Here is a 6,000-nt window from a genome sequence, read left to right as displayed (position 1 = left end):
AGAGGCATACATTTTGTTTCAAATCCCCTTATATAATTACATGTATTTATTTAGAATGTTTTCTTAGTTTCCAGGATTAAAGCAGCCAGTAGATGAGACTATCATATCAAAAATACATTTACTTGTTCACGAGGGCACACAAAGCGTTGATGAAACAAAAAGACATTTCCGTCTGTTTGTAAAGGATACTATTTCACCAGGGAACACCATCTCAGAATTTAACAGATGCTTTTACCCCGCCAATAAGGATGTAAGAAATCACATTTACAGGGCACCGAGATTTTGCCAGTAAGTTCTAATTTTTTTTTCCTCAGGCTCAAATGTGCTTTTCTGATCAAAATTTGTTAGTTGTCTGTCGTCGGCATAAACTTTTCACATTTTCATCTTCTTCTCCAGAACCACTGAGCCAATTTCAACCAAAACTTAGCACAAAGGGGAGATAATCACAAAATTAGGGTGGGGTCATTTAAAAATCTTCTCAAGAACCACTGGGCCAGAAGAGCTGAAATTTACCTGAAAGCTTCCTGACGTAGTGCAGATTCAAGTTTGTTCAAATCATGGCCCCTGGGGGGTAGGATGGGGCCACAAGTGGGGGGGGGGTCAAAGTTTTACATACAAATATAGGAGAAAGCTTTAAAAATCTTCTTCTCAAGAACCATTGGGCCAAAGAAATTGACATTTACATGAAAGCTTTCTGACATAGTGTAGATTCAAGTATGCAAAGGGTAGTTTGGGCCATAATAGGGACTAAGGTTTTACATGGAAATATATATGGAAAGTCTTCAGATATGGGCCAAAGTGACTCAGGTGAGCGATATGGCCCATGGGCCTCTTGTTACAAATCATGACCCCTGGGGGTAGGATGGGGTCACAATAGAGACCAAAGTTTTACATGCGAATATATAGGGAAAATCTTTAGAACTGGACCAGGGTGACTCAGGTGAGCGATGTGGCCCATGGGCCTCTTTGTTAACCTATATCTTTTATTTGTGTGAAGATATTCAAACATTAAGAACAGACATATATATATATATATAAATCTTTTTTTCTTTCATTTTTTCATCCAGGGTAGTTTAGAACTGTGTGCATTGGTTTTGGAAGAATTTGGGCTGTTTAGGCTAAAATCTATTATGTAAGTTAATCTTTGTGATGCACAAATTCCATATGGTCATTTCAAATAGTCAACATTGCTTCTATTTTCAATCTGAAATTCTACATGTATTTTGTTTGAGAGATGAAAACAATCCTCGAAACATTATCACCGTTATCTTTAATTTTCCATCATACTTGTGTCAAAGAGTTGAACTTTCTTTACCAGTAATTTTATATTGACTTCGCATTGTGTGATATATAAAGTTTTTATGATTTTATTTTCTGTCTAAGATATTCAATATTTAAAGGAAAAAGATAATGGTAGGAGATGGTAGGATAAATTCTAATTATTCAGAGAAACGTGATAAATACTGTGTTTGAGCTTATATACATGATATACTCGATAACACAATAGAAGAATACAATTTACTAGTTAAACGTTGATAGGATACTAAATTTAGGATGAGCCAATAAGATTATGTCTTGTTTTTCATGTTACAGGATTGGACAGAATATGAACACACACATCCAATACTTCAAAGATATTATGTTTGTGGAGGCAGAGATTTTGATTGCATCCACTGTTTAGAATACATCCTTAAGGGAAGCAGACTGCCGCCTTTACCCAATGATATAATGATTAATCATAACTATATCTGTTTTGTACCAAATAGAAAGAGCATTGATTCAGGTCATTTTCAAATCCACTGGCATACATTGTACTATACATGCAACCTTTTCAAACTTTACATTTAAGATTTTATAAAGGAAATATCTTAATGTTTCACATGTTTACCTTTCACTGTGCTATGTAATTCATTATACCTGCCATTATGCCAGTCTTCCTGAACATAATTTGTTTTCTGCAATTCCATTGGCCAAGAGGCTTAATCCTGGGTTATCAGATTGAGCATTTATATTTAGTATCCCATTGATTTTGTCAGCCGTATATAAAGAGGTGACTCAGATTTACTCACTCTGCTAGGTTAAAGAACTCTAAGGTTTATACTTTTCACATGAATTTCGTGTTCGCCTCTTATCTTTTACATAGAGTAGGAAATGAACATAACATTGAGTTAGGGAACTATTTAGATTTTACATTATAATATGTAAATACCTTAGCAGAGTCAATTTACTTGGTTCAGGGTAGTATCAGATATTACTTTTTCAGAGTTTAAGTGTTTAGACTATCTCAATGTTTCTATAGTTAGCCTTGTCCTATGTTACTTTTAGATGTATGGAAGCCTTTTAGTGTTATAACACTATATTTATGCCCCCATTCAAAGAAGAGGGGCATATTGGTTTGCACCTGTTGGTCGGTCGGTAGACCACATGTTGTCCGCTTAATATCTTAAGAACCATTCACTTGATCGTAATATATTTCATATGTGGGTTGGTTATGAAAAGAAGAGGACCCCAATTGTTTTTCAGGTCGAAATGTCAAGGGTCAATCTACTCTGGACATAGGAAGACACTGCCTGCTCAATATCTTGAGAACCCTTTGCTTGACAGACATCAAACTTGGTACACTGGTACATCTCAAGGAGTAGATTTGAGGTCATATGGTCAAAAGTCAAGGGGTAAACTGGACATAGTAATATAAGTTGTCTCTTATGTTTTAAGAATTATTTGCTTGATTGACACCAAACCTGGTACAGCATAAGGAGTAGATGACCCCTATTGATTTTTAGGTCACTTGGTCAATCCACTCCTGACATAGGAAGATATTGTTTGCTCAATATTTCGAATTGATGATACTACTATCAATCAAATTATGCATGTGTATAACCCTTTTCAATTTTGCACCATGGGGGCTTATATGTTTTACAAACACCTCATGTTTTATAGTTTGTGAAAGCTTGTTAGGGTCATAACTTTAGATTTTCTTATTATGGTACTTGCCCGTCAGAGACTGGACATATTATGGTATGGTGTTGTCTGTCCGGACCTTGTAAGATGGGATACAGACTGAACCGTAAGCTCCAGAATCTTACAACTTGGTACATTTGATCACCATAAAAGGAAGATGCTTATTGTTTTTTAAGGTCAAGGTTGTAGGTTCACTTAATAGGAAAACCTTGTTTGAGAAAATTACAGATTCTTGAACTGAGTATTTTGAGGAAACATTACATAGAAAGTACATGATTTGTCAAATTTCTCCCAATATTCAACTGAGAACCTTATTCTGCAGAGTATTTGTATGGGTATGGAAAATGTGTATGTGGCTATGATTTTGATTTTTGTTTAATTTTTTTTTTTTTTTTGAAAATTACAGGTTTAACCGAGTCAGTTTTTGAGGAAATATACATGTATTAAATAAATGACGGTTTGACCTTTTAACTCCTCTCACAGTTTTGAAGCTAGGGTCTTTATAAATAACTTCTTTGGTGTGTTAGAATATTTACAGATTGTTGATCATGGTCAATTTTGGGGAAATATTTTCCGCAGAGCTCTAGTTGTCTATCTACCGGCCTCCTGTCACTTTTAAGTTTAGGAGCTTTTATTCATGGAAAGAAAGTATGTGACAGCCTGATGATGGCTGATACTATTTAAAGCCTTTTTATACGCCCGTCTTAAGACGGGACGTATTATGGTATGGCGTTCATGCCCGTCCGTCTGTTAGCTTTTTCGTGTCCGACCCGTAACTTAAATACTACAAGGCCTAGAATCATCAAACTTTGTCTGTAGATACATCTTGGGTAGAAGGTGTGTCGCACATTAAAACCAGGTCACTGTGACTTTTCATTAAGAAGATATGGCCATATATGGCAAAAACTTGTCCGGCTCATAACTTGAAAACTATTAGACCTAGAATCACCAAAATTGGTCAACTAATGCATCTTAGGTAGAAGGTGTGTCGCATCCTACTTTAATGTCACTGTGACATTTAATTAAGGTGATATAAATAAAAATGTTTTAATGGGTACAATCTATACTGTTAACAATATGTGACGGGCGTATCATGTGCCGTGGCGGTGCACTTTATTCTAGAAATGGCATCAGAAAAACACCCTATGTAACCTTTTCTGCTTGTACTCATTTATTTTTATTGGAAAACTTATTACTTGTTATCAGCTACTCTAAAACAATATTGACTTGTGCTATAATAAATTTGTAAACTTTACAAGTCTTTTCATTTCAAACAAGGTGTTGAACAAGTTGTTGAACATCATCTGGAATTCACAACCAAACAGGTACAACATGGAAACAGTGTGTTCCATGATTTCTGTAGTGTAACAAGTCCAGCTGATCCCAAGTACACTGTACTATTGACAACGATTGTTTTTGATAAGCACAATAGAAGTTCTACTTTGGGAGAAGCTATAATTATTTTAGTCCTAGCATACACTGCTTCCTGTTAGAGTTAGGGTGCTGTATAACTTGGTACCTCTTTGAGATAAAATGCTTTATCATCAAATCATAAAGCATCTTCCCTCTAACAGATACCAGATTATAAAGCACCCTCCCTCTAACAGGTACCAACTTATAAGGCACTCTCCCTCTAACAGGTACCAGATTATAAAGTACACTACCTCTAACAGGTACCAACTTATAAAGCACCCTCCCTCTAACAGGTACCAGATTCTATAAAGTACCCTCCCTCTAACAGGTACCAACTTACAAAGCACACTTCCTCCAACATGTACCAGATTATAAAATATCCTCCATTTATAATCTGGTACCTGTTAGAGGGAGGTTGCCTTTTAAGATGGTACCTGTTAGAGGGAGAGTGCTTTATTAGTTGGTACCTGTTAGAGGGAGAGTGCTTTATAATCTGGTACCTGTTAGAGGGAGAGTGCTTTATAAGTTGGTACCTGTTAGAGGGAGGTTGCCTTATAAGTTGGTACCTGTTAGAGGTAGAGTGCTTTATTAGTTGGTACCTGTTAGAGGGAGAGTGCTTTATAATCTGGTACCTGTTAGAGGGAGGTTGCCTTATAAGTTGGTACCTGTTAGAGGTAGAGTGCTTTATTAGTTGGTACCTGTTAGAGGGAGAGTGCTTTATAATCTGGTACCTGTTAGAGGGAGAGTGCTTTATAATCTGGTACCTGTTAGAGGGAGAGTGCTTTATAATCTGGTACCTGTTAGAGGGAGAGTGCTTTATAAGTTGGTACCTGTTAGAGGGAGGTTGCCTTATAAGTTGGTACCTGTTAGAGGGAGAGTGCTTTATAATCTGGTACCTGTTAAGAGGGAGAGTGCTTTATAATCTGGTACCTGTTACAGGGAGGTTGCCTTATAAGTTGGTATCAGTTTTCAAACAACAAATATGTAAAAGTCTTGATATCCTCTATGGAAAATAACATTTCAAGTTGATTTAAAGTGTACACATTGTTAATTGTAATTAAGCGTATTTCATACCAATGTGCTGTCACAACATTCTGTGAAATTATGAATAGTACGACGTTCTAATGGTGTATCAAGATTTTAAAATATTCTGCCCGAAATTTGTACATCAATGATTTAGAAATATCAGTCTAATACTTTGGGGAGGTTGTGATGCTAATACATCCATTATAACACACGGTACCTAATATGCATTAAAAAAAATTATATGTTTATGCATAGAATTACCATTTTTCTCAATTCACTGCAACAGTGTATCATTCTTGTTAACAATGTAGATTATTAATATTTGTCAGGGTTTTTTGATACTTGCTTATGTAATATATGTCTCTTGATTTAGACGCGAGTTGTGTCGAAAATCTGAGTTTTAAATAATCAACAGTGTTGTGCTTCTCATTTTTAGAACCGATTGATTTGAATATGATTGAAAGTATTCATGTTTCCTACGTAATTGATAATAAATATACATGTGTTTGCCAACCACAATGGAGCTCCAACAGGACCTATTTTACCTAATATTGGTCTATCAAGAAATAAGTATAAAAGAATTGACACACGACGATTATT

The 6,000-nt window shown here is 35.6% G+C and overlaps 1 long non-coding RNA gene across 1 annotated transcript in view; it reads left to right on the top strand.

Annotated features, from left to right (window-relative positions):
* LOC130055109 (uncharacterized) overlaps nucleotides 1-4,216 on the top strand; it is a 7,308-nt gene extending 3,092 nt beyond the window's left edge. Inside the window, exons 4-6 of the long non-coding RNA XR_008803348.1 lie at nucleotides 68-288; nucleotides 1,068-1,132; nucleotides 1,594-4,216. This is a non-coding gene — a long non-coding RNA (uncharacterized LOC130055109). The remainder of the gene's footprint in view (nucleotides 1-67; nucleotides 289-1,067; nucleotides 1,133-1,593) is intronic.
* Nucleotides 4,217-6,000: the final 1,784 nt, after the last annotated feature.

Source organism: Ostrea edulis, chromosome 5 (assembly GCF_947568905.1).
Source record: "Ostrea edulis chromosome 5, xbOstEdul1.1, whole genome shotgun sequence".
Lineage (NCBI taxonomy): Eukaryota > Metazoa > Mollusca > Bivalvia > Ostreida > Ostreidae > Ostrea > Ostrea edulis.
This window is presented reverse-complemented; position numbering and strand designations above follow the sequence as displayed.